The sequence below is a fragment of the Coenobita brevimanus genome, chromosome 97 (genome assembly GCF_032717465.1).
Source record: "Coenobita brevimanus isolate Jiangsu-jjx chromosome 97, ASM3271746v2, whole genome shotgun sequence".
Taxonomy (NCBI): domain Eukaryota; kingdom Metazoa; phylum Arthropoda; class Malacostraca; order Decapoda; family Coenobitidae; genus Coenobita; species Coenobita brevimanus.
Window position 1 is genome coordinate 17,999,775 of NC_137050.1, and position 21,434 is coordinate 18,021,208.

Here is a 21,434-nt window from a genome sequence, read left to right on the forward strand (position 1 = left end):
AAGTTGCCACATTTATCACAACTCAGTCTTGTTGCCATATCTACTGTATTTGCCGGAAGAGTCCCCAACTGTACATGTTGCTGATCTATGTTGGTACCATGGTATGTCAAGGCCTTGGTAGCAGTCTTGGTCGTGTTCATACCAGGCAGTGTTCTTTGCATTAAAGTCCCGGCCAATGATAGAATTTACATTCCCCTTACATCTCCCATTCTGTGCCAATGAATATGGTGAAGAAATGTGGTATAAACTAAATGATAAATCTTCTGCAGTTTTGTGTTACTGTATATCCTAAAACTTCCTTACAGAGTCGTAATCACTTGAGACAAAATTATCAAAAATCATCCTCTGATGGATTTACTCATTGTTTTTTTTTTCATGCGAAGAAGGAACCAAAGGCCACAAGCCCGCAATAACTGTTCCTTCCAGAAGAAAAACAAAATACAATCTGTAAATCTATCTATCTATAGTCCGACGCCCTAATCCCGCAAAAGGTGGCCACAGACAAAACGCCTCCATGTCGCTCTGTCGCCTACCATTTGACTACCCTCCCCGCAACTCACTCCCCCCTACCTCACATACCTCTCAACTCCATCCCTCCACCTCATCCTCAGTCTACCCCTCCCTCTCCCTCCCTCCACCTCACCTACATACACCCTCTTAGTCAGTCTTTTATTCTCCATTCTCTCCACATGTCCAAACCACCTCAGTCTATTTCTCCTATTCTTCTCAACCACATTCACATCCACCCCACAATGTTCCTTCATTTCGTCATTCGTCAACCTGTCCCTCCATGTCACTTCACACGCTCCTCTCAAGTAACTCATTTCCACTGCTCTCACTCTTGACTTGTTCCCCTCTTGCAAGGTCCACGCCTCGCTTACATACGTCAGGGTAGGGATCACAACACTATCATGCAGTGACTTCTTAACTTCCATACTCACCTCCTATTTCTCATCACTGCTTTCAGTGAACCAACAATCTTCCTTCCCTGCTGTACCCTATCATGCACATCATCCCCCAAAGTTCCATCCATACTCATTACACCATCCAAGTACTTGAATGCACTCATATTCTCCATATCCTCACTATCCAACCTCACTGTACATTCTGTGACTTCATTCCTCTCAAACACCATAACTTTACTTTTGTTTACATTAACTTTCAGATTCCTCTTCCTACACACTGTCCCAAATTCATTCACCAAACCTTGCAACCCCCATTCATCTTCACTCAACAATACTGTATCATCAGCAAACAGCAACACCGGAATCTTCCAAACCTCACCCTCATTCATTAGAGCCACTCCCACATCCACCGCCCTACCTTGCACCTCCTTTACAACCCCATCCATGTATATATTAAACAGCCATGGAGACATCACACAACCCTGTTTCAGTCCCACATTGAGATTAAAGAACTCACTCAGCTCACCATCCACTCGTATCCACTCGCACCGCATCCCTAGCTCCTTCGTACATACTCATCACAGCACTCGACAATTTTGCCTCCACTCCATATATTCTTAATACCTCCCACATACCTTGCCTATCTATTCTGTCATATGCTTTCTCCAAGTCCATGAAGGAGGCATATACTTTCTTTCCCTTCTCTAGATACTTCTCCACTCAACATCTTAGAACAAATATCTGATCTACACACCCTATTCCCCTCCTAAACCCCCTTGTTCTTCTCCAACTAGCTCCTCTGTCATGTGCCTAACTCTATCAATGAGTATTCTACCATATACTTTTCCAGTCACACTAAGATGGCAAATACCCCTATGGTTACCACATACTACTCTCTCCCCTTTTCCATTGTATAAAGGAACAATTATACCTGGTTTCCTGTCCTCTGGAACCCTTCCCTCTTCCCAAGTCAATCTACACAACTTCCATATCCACTTCAGAACAATCTCACCCCCATGCCTCAGCATTTCACCACACACTCCATCAATTCCTGGGGCCTTTCCCATCTTGATCTTCTTCATTGTTTCCACTACTTCTGCCCTAATGATCTCTTCCTCCCTCCTCTCATCTCTTCTTTTCCCAGCCATTCCCCAACCACTTATACTCACACTGCTCTCACTCTCAACATTCAACAAATCCTCAAAGTGCTCCTTCCATCTCCTCAATTTCTCTCTCTTCTCCATCAGCAATCTATTATTCCTATCTTTCACTCCCCTACTATTTCCCCTTTCACACTGCCTTACTTTCTGTACCTCCTTTCAAAACAATTTCTTACTCTCCCTCCATTTCACATTTAGATTCCTCCCAAACTCTTCATCCACTATATTCTTACTCTTCACCTCCCTTCTCCTGCTCACATATAACTCTCTCTTCTCTCTCTCATCTTCTCCCCTACCTCTACTTGCTAGCCATTCACTATATGTCTTCTTCTTTTGTTCCACAGCTTGTTTCACCTCATCATTCCACCATGCTATCCCTTGCACACCGCTGCATCTCCTCCTCACTCCACAAACCACCTCACACCCTGCGCCTATCTCTTCTGTGAATATCTTACATACGTCTTCCACCTCTTCCATCTGCTCTGACTCATACCTTACCAAGCTTTCTTCCACTATGCTCTTATACTCTGCCATTTTCTTACTGTCTTGCAACTTCTCCACTCTTCTCACAGGAGCTGTTTCCTCCTGTCTTCCCCTTCGTCTCTTCAACCATTTTCTTTGTAGCTTTACCTTAGCCATCACTAAGTGACGGTCCGAGACTCCATTCCCCCACCCTCTCGCATCCAACACTTGCCTTCTCATTCGCTCATTCACACACACGTAGTCTATCATTACCTTTCGTTCAACAAGTTCACCATCCATCCTCCTCATTACTCTCCATGTATACCTGTGGATCATCTTACGCCGAAAGTAGGTGTTAGCTATTGCCAACCCCTTGCCAGCACAGATGTCCACCAATGCACTAACATTCCCATCTACTTCAGCTGGCACACCCCACTGACCAACCACTCCATCCACTCATACATTCCCGACTGCCATTCATGTCTCCAATCAAAAGCACTCTCTCGCTCCTCTTAAATTAGTCCATACAAGCTTCTACACTCGCCCAAAACTCATCTTTCACTCTTGCCACTCGGTCCTCTGTAGGCGCATACGCACATACGATTGCCAACGGTTGTATACCTACTTTCATCCTCACCCATACAATCCTTGCACCCACTGTTCCATACTCTCTTATATTCTCCTTCCACTTCCTGCTTATCATCAGACATACTCCCTCTCTTGCCCTCTCATTTTCATTAACTCCCGCGCATATACCTAAACCATATTCCCACTCTCTCACCCTTTCACCTTTCCATTTAGTTTCAATCAATCCACATATATCCACTCTTGCATCCTTAAGCACCTGAACAATCTCTCTCACTTCATCATTCACTCCTCTCACATTCCATGTCCCCACCCTCAGAATGTCCTTAGTCTGTTCCTTAGTCGTCAACGTATGGTCCATCCTGGTCAGAGGCGCTTTATTTTTTATTTTACTTTATTTCATTTTTTTTATGCAAGGAAGAAGGAACCAAAAGCCATGAGCCCGCAATAACACTTCCCTCCAAATGAAAAACAAAATACAAGAGAGAGCCAAATTCAAGATCTGATCATTTCGAGATGCCTGGACACACTGCGTTTGAAAGACTGGAGATCATAGGAAGCAGGAAATACAGAAAGAGGGAGACAGTTCCAGAGTTGACCTGTTGCATGAATGAAGGACTGGGAGTAACAGTTAACTCTTGCATTAGAAAGTTGGACAGATAAGTGATGAGAGTTTGATGCTAGACGGGTGTGACGCACCCGTCGTAGAGGTGGAGGAATGCAAGCAGACAGTTCAGAGGAGCAGTGACCATTGAAGCTGCAACAGAAAAGAGATAAAGATGCAACAGTGTGGCGAAGAGACAGAGATTGAAGGAGTCAGTAAGAGGAGGAGAGTTAATGAGACGGAACGCCTCTGACTCCACCCTATTGAGAAGAGCTGTATGTGGGGAGCCTCCCCACACATGAAAGTTGTACTCCACACAGGGGCAGATAAAACCTGTGTATAGAGTCAACAACTGTGCAGGGGTAAAGACGGAACGGAGTTGGCTTAGCACACCTAATCTCTTGGAAGCAGATTTTACAAGAGAAATCTGCTTCCATTTACTCAGGACTTATCTTTCCAAGATAAGTCCTGAGTAAATGAAACCCCAAGCAAGTTCAAGGATGATGCAGGATTAAGCTGAATATTATTAAACATTGTGGGTATACCTGTGGAAGATTTTGTCGGGTTGATAGGTGTAAAAACTGAGTCTTAGATGCATTAAAAACAACTAGATTATTTTTACCCCAGTCAGAAATGCGAGCCAAGTCAGACATCAGGTGTGCCATAGCCTCATCCCTTCTACACTCGCCCAAAACTCATCTTTCACTCTTGCCACTCGGTCCTCTGTAGGCGCATACGCACATACGATTGCCAACAGTTCTATACCTACTTTCATCCTCACCCATACAATCCTTGCACCCACTGTTCCATACTCTCTTATATTCTCCTTCCACTTCCTGCTTATCATCAGACATACTCCCTCTCTTGCCCTCTCATTCTCATTAACTCCCGCGCATATACCTAAACCATATTCCCACTCTCTCACCCTTTCACCTTTCCATTTAGTTTCAATCAATCCACATATATCCACTCTTGCATCCTTAAGCACCTGAACAATCTCTCTCACTTCATCATTCACTCCTCTCACATTCCATGTCCCCACCCTCAGAATGTCCTTAGTCTGTTCCTTAGTCGTCAACGTATGGTCCATCCTGGTCAGAGGCGCTTTATTTTTTATTTTACTTTATTTTATTTTTTTTATGCAAGGAAAAAGGAACCAAAAGCCATGAGCCCGCAATAACACTTCCCTCCAAATGAAAAACAAAATACAAGAGAGAGCCAAATTCAAGATCTGATCATTTCGAGATGCCTGGACACACTGCGTTTGAAAGACTGGAGATCATAGGAAGCAGGAAATACAGAAAGAGGGAGACAGTTCCAGAGTTGACCTGTTGCATGAATGAAGGACTGGGAGTAACAGTTAACTCTTGCATTAGAAAGTTGGACAGATAAGTGATGAGAGTTTGATGCTAGACGGGTGTGACGCACCCGTCGTAGAGGTGGAGGAATGCAAGCAGACAGTTCAGAGGAGCAGTGACCATTGAAGCTGCAACAGAAAAGAGATAAAGATGCAACAGTGTGGCGAAGAGACAGAGATTGAAGGAGTCAGTAAGAGGAGGAGAGTTAATGAGACGGAACGCCTCTGACTCCACCCTATTGAGAAGAGCTGTATGTGGGGAGCCTCCCCACACATGAAAGTTGTACTCCACACAGGGGCAGATAAAACCTGTGTATAGAGTCAACAACTGTGCAGGGGTAAAGACGGAACGGAGTTGGCTTAGCACACCTAATCTCTTGGAAGCAGATTTTACAAGAGAAATCTGCTTCCATTTACTCAGGACTTATCTTTCCAAGATAAGTCCTGAGTAAATGAAACCCCAAGCAAGTTCAAGGATGATGCAGGATTAAGCTGAATATTATTAAACATTGTGGGTATACCTGTGGAAGATTTTGTCGGGTTGATAGGTGTAAAAACTGAGTCTTAGATGCATTAAAAACAACTAGATTATTTTTACCCCAGTCAGAAATGCGAGCCAAGTCAGACATCAGGTGTGCCATAGCCTCATCCCTTGTTTGTTGAAGTAACTGCTGGGATGGACGTTGCGGGAACCGAATGGAAAGGTGATGGGTGGAGTCATCAGCGTCTGAGTGGATAGGGTTAGATGTACAGCTTAGAAGGTCATTGATGAATAAAAGGAAGAGAGTTGGTGATAGGACAGAGCCCTAAGGAACACCACTGTTAATAGATCTAGGAGAAGAACGATGGCCGTCAACAACAGTGGCTACAGAACAACCAAGCTAGCGATGAAGGCACAGATAGAAGGATAGAAACCGAAAGAGGGCAGTTTGGAAATTAAAAATTTATGCCTGACCCGACTGAAAGCCTTTGAGATGTTATGTGCAGTGGTAAAGCTTTCGCCAAAGTCTTGAAAGGAGGATGACCAGGAGTCTGAAATGTAGGTGAGAAGATCGCCAGAGGAGCGTCCCTGATGGAACCCATACTGACGATCAGAAAGAAGGTTATGATAGGAAAGATGCCTTAAAATTTTTATATTAAGAATTGACTTGAAAACTTTTGAAATACAGGATGTTAAAGCAATTGGACGATAGTTAGAGGGTTGGGAATGGTCATCCTTCTTTGGGACTGGCTGAATGAGAGCAAACTTCCAGCAAGAAGGAAAGGTACAAGTTGACAGACAAAGGCAAAAGAGTTTACTTATGCAGGGTGTAGGCACAGAAACACAGTTCTTGAGAACAACAGGAGGGACTCCATCAGGCACATATGCCTAGTTAGGATTGAGGCCAGTGATGGCAGAAAATACATCAGCTGAAGAAATTTTAATGTCAGCCATGAGGAAGTCAGAGGGGGGAAGTAATGGTGGAACAGTACAGGAAACGTCTAAGGTGGAACTGGAGGAGAAAGTCTGAGCGAAGAGATCTGCTATATCAGTAAAGGAAATAGCTACAGAACTATCAAAGTAGAAAAGAGGAGGGAAGGATGATGAGGTAAAGTTGTTAGAAAGGTTTTTGGCAAGGTGCCAGAAGGAGCGGGAAGAATTTGAGTTGGAGAGTTGCGAGCATTTAGTAAGGATGAAATTATTTTTAGCAGAGCGAAGAACAGACTTAGCACGATTCCGGGCAGATACGTAAAGATGATGTGATTCAGGGGTGGGTTGGCTCTGGTACCTTTTGTAGGCCCTCTCCTTGTTGTGGACAGCATTAGAACAAGCGTGATTAAACCAAGGCTTTCTTGAGTTAGAGAAACGATACGAGAATGGAATGTATGCTTCCATGCTTGTTTAGTTAGATCTTTTTACGGGGTTGGGCACTAACCCACCATCAACCCTGTCAGTTGTCTCGTATGACAAGCAGGGATACTGGGGGAGTATTCTTGAAAACCCCCTACCCCCAGGGGGTAGAGAGCCAAATTCAAGATCCGATCATTTCAAGATGCCTGGACACACTGCATTTGAAAGACTGGAGATCATAGGAAGCAGGAAATACAGAAAGAGGGAGAGTTCCAGAGTTGACCTGTTGCATAAATGAACGACTGGGAGTAACAGTTAACTCTTGCAATAGAGAGTTGGACAGAAAAGGTATGAGAGTATGATGCCAGACGGGTGCTACGCGCCTGTTGTAGAGGTGGAGGAATGCAAGCAGACAGTTCAGAGGAGCAGTGACCATTGAAGTTGCGACAGAAAAGAGATAAAGATGCAAAAGTACGGCGAACAGACAGAGGTTGAAGGGAGCCAGTAAGAGGAGGAGAGCTGGTGAGACGAAAAGCCTTTGACTCCACCCTATTGAGAAGAGCTGTATGTGGGGAACCTCCCCACACATGAAAGCTGTACTCCACACAGGGGCAGATAAAACCCATGTATAAAGTCAACAACTGTGCAGGGGTAAAGAAGGAATGGAGTCGGCTTAGCACACCTAATCTCTTGGAAGCAGATTTTACAGGAGATGTAATATGATCTTCTCTAGATAAGTCCTGAGTAAATGAAACCCTAAGCATGTTCACGGATGATGCAGGATTAAGCTGAATATTATTAAACATTAGTGGGTACACCTGTTGACCATTTTGTCGGGATGATGGGTGTACGAACTGAGTCTTTGATGCATTACAAGCAACAAGACTATTTTTACCCCAGTCAGAAATATGAGCCAAGTCAGACATATAGGTGTGCTATAGCCTCATCCCTTGTTTCTTGAAGTAACTGCTGAGATGGGCATTGCGGGAACCGAATGGAAAGGTGAAAGGTGGAGTCATCAGCGTATGAGTGGATAGGGTTAGATGTACAGTTTAGAAGGTCACTGATGAATAAAAGGAAGAGTTGGTGATAGGACAGAGCCCTAAGGAACACCACTGTTGATAGATCTAGGAGAAGAACGATGGCCATCTACAACAGCAGCTATAGAATGACCAGAAAGGAAGCTAGCGATGAAGGCACAGATAGAAGGATAGAAACCGTAAGAGGGCAGTTTGGAAATTAAAGATTTATGCCAGACTCGATCGAAAGCCTTTGAGATGTCAAGTGCAATGGTAAAGCTTTCGCCAAAGTCCGGAAAGGAGGATCACCAGGAGTCTGAAAGGTAGATGAGATCGCCAGTGAAGCGTCCCTGACGGAACTTGTACTGACGATCAGAAAGAAGGTTGTGGTAGGAAAGATGCTTTAAAATTTTTGTATTAAGAACTGACTCAAAAACTTTTGAGATACAGGATGTTAAAACAATTAAATGACAGTTTGAGGGTTGGGAATAGTCATCCTTCTTTGAGACTGGCTGAATGAGAGCAAACTTCCAGCAAGAAGGAAAGGTACAAGTTGACAGACAAAGGCAAAAGTGTTTGCTGAGGCAGGGTGTAAGCACAGAAGCACAGTTCTTGAGGACAACAGGAGGAACTCCATCAGGCCCATATGCCTTGTTAGTACTGAGGCCTGTGATGGCAGAAAATACTCATACATCAGCTGATGAAATTTTAATATCAGCCATGAGGTAGTCAGAGGGGGGAAGCGATGGAGGAACAGCACCGGAATTGTCTAAGGTGGAATTGGATGAGAAAGTCTGAGCGAAGAGATCTGCTTTATCAGTAGAAGAAATAGCTACAGAGCCATCAGAGTCGAAAAGAGGAGGGAAGGATGATGTGGTAAAGTTGTTTGAAAGGTTTTTGGCGAGGTGCCAGAAGGAGCGGGAAGAATTCTAGTTGGAGAGTTGAGAGCATTTAGTATGGATGAAATTATTTTTTGCAGAGCGAAGAACAGACTTAGCATGATTCCGGGCATATATGCAAAAAAGATGTGATTCAGGGGTGGGTTGGCTTCGGTACCTTTTATAGGCCTTCTCCTCGTTGCAGACAGGATTAGAACAAGCGTGATTAAACCAAGGCTACCTTGCATTAATCAAAGGATATGAGAATGGAATGCATGCTTCCATGTCCAAAAGAATAACCTCCGTAATGTGCAAGGTACACTCAGATGGCTCCCGGCCATGGAAGCAATAATCATTCCACGGAAAATCAAAGATGTACAGTAAGATCGCCCCTAACACCTTCTTGCCCCAGTGCACAGTAAGGCCTCAGGTTGCCGTGACGTCATGTTGGCACCCAAAACTTCTAGCTAAATTTTTTCTCCCAAAAAAGGGTGATTCTTTTTTCGCCAAAAGTATTGGGTGCCTTGACAGAGGCGCCCAATACTTTTGTCGAGCACTGTATATATATATATATATATAAATCTATCTATCTATATATATATATATATATATATATATATATAAGTATATATATATGTATACATATATATACACAGTATATATATATATATACAGTGTATATAAATATATATATATATATATATATATCCGTCCATCATCCAATCCTACATTGGCCCAAGAGGAGCGTAGGAGCCCGGGGCTAGGCAGTTGGTCTCGACATTTAAGATGAGAGTGACCAGCCTCACTCATCCCTGAGTGGCAATACATGAGCAATCATCCCCAACCAACCCTTGAATATAAACCTTCACCAGCTCAATCCGACTGGAGCGTAATAATTACCCGCTAAACCACCAGGTGCCAAAATTTGGTTATATGGTCACCACCCAGCATAGTAAATGGTTTCCTGGTGTACAGGAAACCATTTGGCTTGTCACTCAATGTAGAGTCACCCACAGGCAGAAGGAAAAGGAAAGAATGAAGGAAAGAAAGACAGAAGAGGAAGTGTAAAGTCACCTGTAGGCAGAAGGACAAGGAAAGAATGAAGGATAGAAAGACAGAAGAGGAGGGAAGGTATATATATATATATATATATATATATATATATATATGTATACATATACACAGTATATATATATATATATATATATATATATATTTACAGTAGGACCTCACTATAACGGACTAATTGGGGCCCAATCCATTCCGAAAAAAACGAAATTCCAATAAAAGCGACATCCGGACTTCCTCCTGCTAATCAGGACATTTTCCAATACATCAGACATTAGACCGGATCGCACCAATGGTTTTTAAACTGTTTTCACTACCACTGCAATACTGTACTGTGTTATACCTTCACTACATTAATCAAATGGTATAATATATATAATAATAACACTGAACTGAACGCTGATAAACATGTCTTTTATTTACCTTATTGTGGTGAACACAGTTGAAGTGGTCACACAGTCCAGAGTGCATCTGGCTTTATCGGACATTTTCCAATATATAGGAGTTTAGTCTGGTAGCTCCTCGAGTCTGATAAAAGCGAATTCTGGTCTACTGAAGTCCATTATATTGAGGTTTTACTATATATATATATATATATATATACAGTGCTCGACAAAAATATTGCGCGCCTATGTCAAGGCACGCAATACTTTTGGCGAACAAAGAATCACCCTTTTTGGGGAGAAAAAATCGAGCCAGAAGTGTTGGGCGCTAACATGACGTCACTGCAGCCTAAGGCCTTACTGCGCGCTGGTTGGCTGGCGCCTCAGTTGCCTGCGGGCTGCAAGAGAGAGGGGAACCCGGCCGCTCCTCCCTCTCTTGTTGCGCCATTTTTTACCTAGTGAACCGCAGTGTTTTGGCTTTTGCTATTTTAATATGGCCCCTACCTGTGAATTGTCTACTGAAATAATATCACTGATCACTGCTCTAAAGGAGGCAGGCCACCCCATGAAGGAAATTAGTGATTTGGTTGGTGTAGCTCGGTTGACTTGGTTACACCAGCCACAGGCCTGTGAGAAAGCCCCTTCTTACAGGTAACCAGTGACTTTGTAGGCTTGTCTTTGCTAACAAGTATCTTACCTGGGGTGAGGAGCAATGGTTGTCAGTGTTGTGGTCTGATGAGGCAACGTTTACCATTACCTGTAATCGAGGAGTGCGCATGTACCGGCACAGAGGTAGTGACCCGCTTTTTTTTTTTTTTTTTTTTTAATGCGAGAAAGAAGGAACCAAAGGCCATGAACCCGCAGTAACAGTTCCCTCCAAGAGAAAAACAAAATACAATATAGAGCCAAATTCAAGATCCGATCATTTTGAGATGCCTGGACACACTGCGTTTGAAAGACTGGAGATCATAGGCAGCAGGAAATACAGACAGAGGGAGACAGTTCCAGAGCTGACCTGTTGCATAAATGAAAGACTGGGAGTAACGGTTAACTCTTGCATTAGAGAGTTGGACAGAAAAAGGATGAGAGTTTGCTGCCAGACGAGTGCTACGCGCCCGTCGTAGAGGTGGAGGAATGCAAGCAGACAGTTCAGAGGAGTAGTGACCATTAAAGTAGCGATAGAAAAGAGATAAAGATGCAACAGTGCGGCGAAGAGACAGAGGTTGAAGGGAGTCAGTAAGAGGAGGAGAGTTAATGAGACGAAAAGCCTTTGACTCCACCCTATTGAGAAGAGCTGTATGTGGGGAGCCTCCCCACACATGAGAGTTGTACTCCACACAGGGGTGGATGAAACCCCTGTATAGAGTTAACAATTGCGCAGGGGTAAAGAAAGAGCGGAGTCGGCTAAGCACACCCAATCTCTTGGAAGCAGATTTTACAAGAGATGTAATATGATCTTTCCAAGATAAGTCCCGAGTAAATGATACCCCAAGCAAGTTCAAGGATGATGCAGGATTAAGCTGAATATTATTAAACATTAGTGGGTATACCTGTGGAAGATTTTGTCGGGTTGATAGGTGTAAGAACTGAGTCTTAGATGCATTAAAGACAACCATATTATTTTTACCCCAGTCAGAGATACGAGCCAAGTCAGACATTAGGTGTGCCATAGCCTCATCTCTTGTTTGTTGAAGTAACTGTTGAGATGGGCATTGCGGGAACCGAATGGAAAGGTGAAGGGTGGAGTCATCAGTGTATGAGTGGATAGGGTTAGATGTACAGCTTAGAAGATCATTGATGAATAAAAGGAAGAGAGTTGGCGATAGGACAGAGCCCTGAGGAACACCACTGTTGATAGATCTAGGAGAAGAACGATGGCCGTCTACAACAGCGGCTATAGAACGACCAGAAAGGAAGCTAGCGATGAAGGCACAGATAGAAGGATAGAAACCGTAGGAGGGCAGTTTGGAAATTAAAGATTTATGCCAGACTCGATCGAAAGCCTTTGAGATGTCAAGTGCAATGGCAAAGCTTTCGCTTTCCCGAAAGGAGGATGACCAGGAGTCTGAAAGGTAGGTGAGAAGATCGCCAGTGGAGCGTCCCTGACGGAACCCATACTGACGATCGCAAAGAAGGTTGTGATAGAAAAGCTGCTTTAAAATTTTTCTATTAAGAATTGACTCGAAAACTTTTGAAATACAGGACGTTAAAGCAATTGGACGATAGTTGGAGGGTTGGGAGTGGTCACCCTTCTTTGGGACTGGCTGAATGAGAGCAAACTTCCAGCAAGAAGGAAAGGTACAAGTTGACAGACAAAGACGAAAGAGTTTGCCTAGGCAGGGTGTAAGAACAGAAGCACAGTTCTTGAGAACAACAGGAGGGACCCCATCAGGCCCATATGCCTTGTTAGTACTGAGGCCAGTGATGGCAGAAAATACATCAACTGAAGACATTTTAATGTCAGCCATGAGGAAGTCAGAGGGGGGAAGTGATGGAGGAACAGCACTGGAATCGTCTAAGGTAGAATTGGAGGAGAAAGTCTGTGCGAAGCGATCTGCTTTATCAGTAGAAGAAATAGCTACAGAATCATCAGAGTAGAAAAGAGGAGGGAAGGATGATGAGGTAAAGTTGTTAGAAAGATTTTTGGCAAGATGCCAGAAGGAGCGGGAAGAATTCGAGTTGGAGAGTTGAGAGCATTTAGTATGGATGAAATTATTTTTAGTAGAGCGAAGAACAGACTTAGCACGATTCCAGGCAGAAACGTAAAGATGATGTGATTCAGGGGTGGGTTGGCTCCGGTACCTTTTGTAGGCCCTCTCCTTGTTGCGGACAGCATTAGAACAAGCGTGATTAAACCAAGGCTTTCTTGTGTTAGTCAAAGGATATGAGAAAGGAATGTATGCTTCCATGCCTGAGAGAATAACCTCCGTAATGCGCAAGGCACACTCAGATGGCTCACGGCCATGAAAGCAATAATCATTCCAGGGAAAATCAAAGAAGTACTGCCTGAGGGCCTCCCAGTCTGCGGCTCCAAAATGCCACAGACGACGTTTCCCTGGAGGGTCCACAGGCCGTACCGGAGTGATAGGACAGGTTAAGGTAATAAGGTTGTGATCGGAGGAGCCCAACGGAGAGAAAAGATTAACAGAGTAAGCAGAAGGATTAGTTGTGAGGAAGAGGTCAAGTATGTTGGAGCTCTCTCCAAGGCGGTCAGGGATACGGGTAGGGTGCTGTACAAGCTGCTCTAGGTCATTAAGGATAGAAAAGATGTAGGCTTGTTCACCAGGTGGATCCGTGAAAGGAAAGGAGAGCCAAAGGTGGTGGTGAACATTGAAATCTCCAAGAATGGAGATTTCAGAGAAAGGAGAAATGGATAGAATGTGTTCCATCGTAGATGTAAGACAGTTGAAGAATTTTTGATAGTCAGTAGAATTAGGGGATAAGTAAACAGCACAGATATATTTAGTCAGAGAATGACAGGAAAGCCGAAGCCAGAGTGTGGAGAATTCAGAAGAATCAAGTTCAGGAACACGAGAGCAAGATAAGTCGTTGCGTATATATACACAACAGCCACCTTTGGCTTTGAAATGAGTATAGAGAAAGTAGGAGGATACAGAAAAGGGTTTGCTGTCAGTTGCCTCAGACAGCTGAGTCTCCGTTAGAAAAAGAAGGTGAGGTTTAGAGGAGGAGAGGTGGTGCTCAACAGAGCGAAAGTTAGAGGAAAGGCCGCGAATGTTGCAGAAATGAAGAAGAAGAGAGTCAGACAGTGGTTCCAGGCACCTTCAGTCGTCACCAGGAGAGGGGCAGATGGTGGGGGCATTTATGGTCCCCCCCCCTGGGGACTCCGAGGCTTGATAAAACAACGCCATTTTTGGTAAATTTTGAATAGGAAGTGTAGTGTGTACTGTGCATGTAGTTTGGTGAAGATAGTTAGAGAAATTTGTACTGGAGAGCATGCTGGCCTACTCTCTGTGTAACTGAGACACTGAAAAAGTTCAGCAAAGGGGGATGGTCAGGAACTAGTCCTGAGGATTGATGAAACGGGAGCTCCAGCACTCCCTGTCATCAGCTTTCCATCCACCTCGGGAGTACTGCCCTGCTCGACTGGTACTATAGTCTACTCCTTAGGCTTGACCCCTGTTACGTGGAGAGCATAGTTAAACATCCTGATTCACTAATGATATGGGGTTGTTTCTCTGGTAAGGGCTTGGGGAAGCTTGTTGTGCTTCCCAGGAACTGCAGAGTGAATCAGGACGTTTACCTGGAGCTGCTTTGTGATCATTTACTTTAGTCCTTCGAGCTCACAGGTGCACGAGTGTTTCAGCAGGACGGTGCACCTGCTCATTAAGCCAAATCTGTCACCAACTGGCTTCGTGACTGTAAGGACTCCTTCATGAAAGACTGGCCAGGCAATAGCCCAAACATCAACCCGATAGAAAACCTCTGGTACCTCGTAAAGAAGAATCTCCAAGGGAAGGACGTGAGCTCTATGCCTAAGCTGGAAGCAGGCATTCGTGAGTCCTGGGCAAGTACAGTATATCACTCCAGCACCTGGGGAATCCTGCCCTTTCACTTCCACGACGTCTCAGGTCCGTGAAGAAGCGCAAAGGAAACCCTACCAAGCATTAAAGGTAATTATAATGCATTATTTACATGTTTTTCCAATGTTGAAGGTTTGTTTCGTAGGAGGGGTGCCGGGTGTGCAATACTTTTGTCGAGTACTGTATATATATATATATATATATATATATATATATATATACTGTATATATATACATATACAGTAATCTCTCCAATATCCGACGTAATAGAGCCATAGGCAGGTCCGGATAGTGGGCCCCAGTTTCTGGACTTGTACTTATGGACCCTAATTCAGAAAAACACCTATACAACTCCCTCTGGACATGCATAGCACCTATTTAAGACCCAAATCACACCAATATGGGACATAAAAGATTGAAATAAATGCAAAAGAAGCATAAAATGAGGTTTTTGAGGTAGGTTCATACAATATTCAACATTCTGGGTACTTACATGTCCCTGGCTCCTGGACTGGTAGTTATGGACCCTAACCTAGCCTAACTCAGAAAAACACCTCCCTACTGCACATGCATAGCACCTCATTCACACCAATAAGAGACATAAAAGAGTGAAATGAGGTGTTTGAGGTAAGTATAGTATGGAAAATACAGTAGAGTACAGTATGAAACATTCTGCCTACTTACTGTAAATCCATGGCCATCTCGATGAATAACCGCCTCCTGTCAGACTCTGACAGTAAGAGGGATTTCCTGAAGCACTTGCAGTACACTGTTCATGAAGTCTTGCACTGAACTTAGTCATTCGCACTCAGAAGTCCATTCTCTTCACAGTGCGCCCTCTTATCTAACTTATGCTCCATTGTAACTTAATAAGTGTTGCACTCTGCACTTTAAGTCTTTCCACTCTTATAACCATTTTCTAAAGCAAAAACACATACGTTTATTTACATTAAATTTAGTCAAAAATTGTTTGTCTTTTCACTCACAACTGTATATCCTTAAATGATGCACTGTTTTTTTCACTGCACAACACTGTAAATTCCCGTGTGGTCTAGTGGAGAAGTTCTTGGCATCTATTCACTGTCAGAGTCCGAGAGTATTGCTGGCAGGTGACCTAGGGGTGCGTCGCTGGGTCGTGGTGATGGCGTACCCACTGTTGACGACTCTGAAGATAGACGCAAACTCAGGTCGAGCGGTGACTCCACTGTGGCTGATGTGCTGGGCTGTGGCTCGAAGCATGAGGGCCTGTCTTGGGGAGGCAACAGAATGGAGCCAGGGCTGGGCACAGCGGGGGTCACGGGCCTGAAAAAACTGTCAATCATTGATTGACGCGAGGAGCGACGATTTTGACAATTAATGATGCACTGCCTGAAAGCACGCACTTCCTCCACAAGTCCCAAGGGCCCCATCTCCCTGTCGCAGTCCGGGTGTTCCAGGTAGTCTAGAACGAACTCTAGGTGTTCCCGGAGTGCGCTAAGCTTGGGGATGACTGGAGTTGTGTCATGCTGAGAGGAGTCCGCATCATCGTCGCCGTCCTTGTTGGAATCTTCAAGCTGGGTACTGACACCTGCAACTGAAGATGCGATCTCGATATCAGACAGGGTCTGATACCCAGGATCGCCCTCGCTGTCATCCAACCACTCATGCACGTCGTCCACATCAACATCGTCGCCATGTATACGTAGACGTGCATGGATGTCATCCACGTCAAAACCTAGGAAATCTTACTCCACATCCGTTCCGAGAAGCAGATGAGACCAACCATTTTCCAGAGTCTTGACAGAGATTTCCTTCCATGCACTGGCCCAGTTGTAGATTGCAGACTTGATGTTGTAGCGGCGAAGGTTTTCCAAAGTCCGCTGGCCTCGCGTGTCCTGTCCCTCCCTGCGCTCATCCTCGTCCTCGAGAACAACCATCACCTCATCCAGGAACTTCCTTCAGTACAGCCTCTTTGTTGCCACGATCACTCCTTGGTCCATTGGTTGGATAAGAGCAGTTGTATTAAGTGGCAGAAACATGCACCTAATGCGGCCATTCTCAGCCACCAAGTCCTTGTCGCACGGGGGGGCAGGTGCATTGTCGAGGAGAAGAAGGGCCTTTACCTGGTCGCGAGGGATTCCCAGTTTCTCCGTCTGGTAATGTATGACCTCCTTGACAAAATGGCGGTGGAACCAGTCTTTGAAGATCTGGGCTGTGAACCATGCCTTCAAAGAATGGTACCAGACAACAGGAAGGACATCCATCACCCCACGAAGACACCGAGGCTGCTTTGCTCGGCCAACAATAATGGGCTTAAGCCAGTGCATGCCGTTAGCATTGGCACAACACAAAGCAGATATCCGTTCCTTGGAGAGCTTGCGGACAGGTACACGCTTCTCTGTCTCCTCGGCTAGAGTGTTCGTTGGCAAAGAGCGACAGAATAAACCAGTTTCATCAGCGTTGTAGACTTGACCGAGAGTGAGGCCCTCCCTGTCGATCAAGCCCTTCACCTTAAGCCGAAACTCTTCAACTCCATCCTCGTTAGCGTCCAAAGCTTCGTCATGAGCCTTACGGTTGGTAAGGCCATGCCGTAACTTAAAGGCAAAGAGCCAACCCTCGGATGCCTTAAAGTCTAGGGCATCGTGAAGCCTGCCGAACTTCTCAGCAGCAGCCTTCACCTCCGTACCAGTACCATCACACCAGCAGCAAGTTGCTGTCGATACCAAATCAACGTGGAGCAGTCGACTTTAGCAAACTAGGGAGTAAACATCACCTTCCTCTCCACGTTGCGTTTGCTTCTCGACGAGAAGTCAGCCGTGTACTGCATGAGTTTGTCTCAGGATCTCTTAATATCAAACAAAGTAGATCAGGCCAGGTTGAACTCGCGGAGGATGCATGAAGACCACCACCCCGCATCTACATTTTCCAATATCTCCCGCTTCTCCTCCAGAGTCAACACCACTCTCTTCCTCTTCTTAGGCGGCGTGGCCATCATCACACACACGGAGAGGCACGAGAACAGCAGGAGTGCCTGCAGCAGGTAAGGCACCACCACAAAAGCTAGCACGTGGGCAGCCATGACGACGAGCATTCACTCGCGACAAGAGACAAGCGGAAAGTGGGGAGGATGCAGGGGCGCTCTAGCGGACATCGGAGGAATGACACATCACAACAAAGCTGTCCCGCGCCCCGCGCGCAAAGTTCAAATTACGGGCGGGAAAAATCTTTTTATTTTTTTTTTTTCAAATTTTTTGCGGTTTTCGGACCATTTTGGGAATATTGGATTCCGGGACGATTATGTCCGGTTAGTCGGGATGTTCGGATATTGGGCATTCGGATATTAGAGGGATTACATATACATACAGTATATATATATATATATATATATATATATATATATATATAACTGAAACAAAATGGAGAGGAGAAAGTGTGAGAGAATGGGAATATGGATGGGGTATATGTGCAGGAGTAGGTGAGAATGAGAGGGCAAAGGAAGGAGTATGTATAATTGTGAGTAAAAGATGGAAGAGGAGCATAAGACAGTATGGATCAGTTGGGTCAAGGATTGTGTGGGTAAAATTGAAAGTTGGAATACAAATGTGGGCGATTGTGTGTGTATATGCACCAACGCAAGATCGTGCTAGAAGAGTGAGAGAAGAGTTCTGGACAAATGTGGAAGTGTGCATGGAAAAGTTTGAAAGGAATAAGAGAGTGTTTTTGATTGGTGATATGAATGGTAAAGTGGGGAATGTGAAGGTGGATGGAATAGTTGGTGAGTGGGGTGTGCCTGCTGAGATAGATGAGAATGGGAGTGCGTTAGTGGACATTTGTGCTGGGAGGGGGTTGGTGATAGCCAATACCCTCTTCAGGCATAAAATGAACCACAGGTATACATGGCGAGTGATGAGAAGGGTGGGTGGTGAACTGAATGAAAGGAAGGCAATGATTGATTATGTGTGTGTGGATGAAAGGATGCGAAGATGTGTAAAGGATGCAAAAGTGTATAGAGGTTGGGGGAGTGGACTTTCTGACAACTACTTGGTGGTGGCCAGAATTAGAATGCAAGTAAGATGGAGGAATAGAAGAAGGGAAAGATGAGAGGAAGGAGTAATTGCAAGGAGAGTGGAAAGGTTACAAGAGGATGTGAAAAAGGCAGAGTATAAGAGAGAAGTGGAGGAACGCTTGGGCAAATATGAATTGGAGCAGATGGGAGATGTGGAAGGTGTGTGTAAGATATTTACAGAAGAAATATGTGCAGCATGTGATGTGGTGTGCGGAAGGAAGAGAAGACGGACGGGGGTGCAAGGAACAGCGTGGTGGACTGAAGAGGTGAAACAGGCTGTGGTACAAAAGAAGAAAGCATACAATGAATGGATGAGAAATAGGGGCGTGGAAGAAGTTGAGAGGCAGAAGAGAGAGTTATATGTGGAAAGAAAGAGAGAGGTGAAAAGATTAGTAAGAGAGAGTAAGAAGAGAGTGGATGAGGAATTTGGAAGGAATTTGAGTGTAAAGTGGAGGGACTGTAAGAAAATGTTCTGGAGAGAAGTGAAAAAGAGTAAGACAGGGTGGAAGTGAAGTTAGCAGGGGAGTGAAAGATAAAAATGGTAGATTACTAGTGGAGAAGGGAGAAAAAGTGAGCAGATGGAGAGAACACTTTAAGGAATTGTTGAACGTAGAGGATGGAAGTAATGCGAGTATAAGTGGCTGGGGAATGGCTGGGAGAAGGAGGGAGGTGAGAAGACAGGAAGAAATCAGTAGGATAGAAGTTGTGGAAGCAATGAAGAAAGTTAAATCAGGGAAAGCCCCAGGAATTGATGGAGTGTGCGGTGAAATGCTGAAGCATGGGGGAGAGATAGTAGTAGAATGGATGTGGAAGATGTGCAGATTGGCCTGGGAGGAAGGTAGAGTCCCGGAGGATTGGAAGTCAGGTATAATTATTCCCTTGTACAAAGGAAAAGGGGAAAAAGAAGTGTGTGGTAATCATAGGGGCATTTGTCTTCTTAGTATAATAGGAAAAGTGTATGGTAGGATACTTATAGACAGAGTTAGAGAAAGAACAGAGAAATTAGTTGGAGAAGAACAGGGAGGCTTTAGGAAGGGAAGAGGTTGTGTAGATCAGATATTCATTCTTAGATCTTTAGTGGAAAAGTTTCTAGAGAAGGGAAAGAAGTTGTATGCGGCTTTCATGGATTTGGAGAAAGCATATGACAGGGTGGATAGACAAGGATTGTGGAAAGTGTTAAGAATATATGGAGTAGATGGGAAGTTGTTGAATGCTGTGAAGAGTATGTACGATGGTGCGAAGGCTGCAGTGCGTGTGGATGGTGAACTAAGTGAATTTTTCTCTTTGAAAGTTGGGTTGAAACAGGGATGTGTCATGTCTCCATGGTTGTTCAATCTGTACATGGATGGGGTAATAAAAGAGGTACAAGGTAGGGTAGTGGATGTTGGAGTGGCCCTGGTGAGAGAGGATAGTGTTTGGAAACTCCCTGTACTGTTGTTTGCAGATGATACTGTGTTGTTGAGTGAAGACGAAGGGGAGCTGCAAGGCTTGGTGGATGAGTTTGAGAGAGTGTGTAAGAAACGGAATCTAAAGGTGAATGTAGGGAAGAGTAAAGTGATGGTCTTTGAGAGAGGTGAAGTTAGTGAATGTACAGCGAGGTTGGATGGTGAGGAATTGGAAAATGTGAGTACGTTTAAGTACTTGGGTAGTGTGATGAGTAAGGATGGAGGTTTGGAGGGTGAAGTGCTTGAAAGGGTACAGCAGGGAAGAAAGGTTGCTGGTTCCTTGAAAGCAGTGATAAGAAACAGGGAAGTGAGCATGGAAGTGAAAAAGTTACTACATGACAGTATTGTGATACCAACTCTAACGTACGGAAGTGAAGCTTGGACATTATTGGAAGGACACAAGTCAAGAGTGAGAGCAGTGGAAATGAGTTATTTAAGAGGAGCCTGTGGAGTCACGTGGAGAGACAGGCTGACGAATGAGGATATAAAGGAGTGTCGTGGTGTTGATGTGGATGTGATAGGAAGCGTTATGAGGAACACACTGAGGTGGTTTGGCCATGTGGAGAGGATGGAGGGTGAAAGACTGACGAAGAGAGTGTATGTGAGTGAGGTGGAGGGGGGAAGGGGGAAGAGGGAGGGGGAGGCCGAGGATGAGATGGAGGGATGGGGTGGAGAGGTATATGAGAGAGGGGGGTGTGAGTTGGGAGCAGGGCAGTGAAATGGCGGGGGACAGGGCGACTTGGAGGCGATTTGTTTGTGGCCACCCCAAACAGGATTGCGGCGTCTGGCAATAGATAGATAGATAGATATATATATGTATATATATTACATATATATATATATGTACAGTAAACTTGCCCCGAATACGTTCTCGCCGAACACGCTCGCAATTATACACGGTTAGTGCTGGGATACGTATAAGACAACTTAAGATTAGAGAACCATTATGAAAACTATAAATTTATGCAAGAGAGGCCTTTGAAAGGCCAAATCTTCGAACATCAGCTCAGCACGCATGGTTTGTTTTGATCACATGATGTGATTCGCTGTACTGCTTTTCCTTAGTGCTGTATTTGTAAGTTAAATATTTACAGTACTGTTCTGGTAAGTATATGTGCCTGTTAAAGTATTATTAAATAACGTTCAAGCAA

The 21,434-nt window shown here is 44.5% G+C and overlaps 1 protein-coding gene across 1 annotated transcript in view; it reads right to left on the bottom strand.

The window, feature by feature from the left end:
• The window catches only part of ProRS-m (prolyl-tRNA synthetase 2-like protein, mitochondrial), a 147,087-nt gene that overhangs the window by 49,385 nt on the left and 76,268 nt on the right, over positions 1–21,434 (bottom strand). The window lies entirely within an intron of this gene.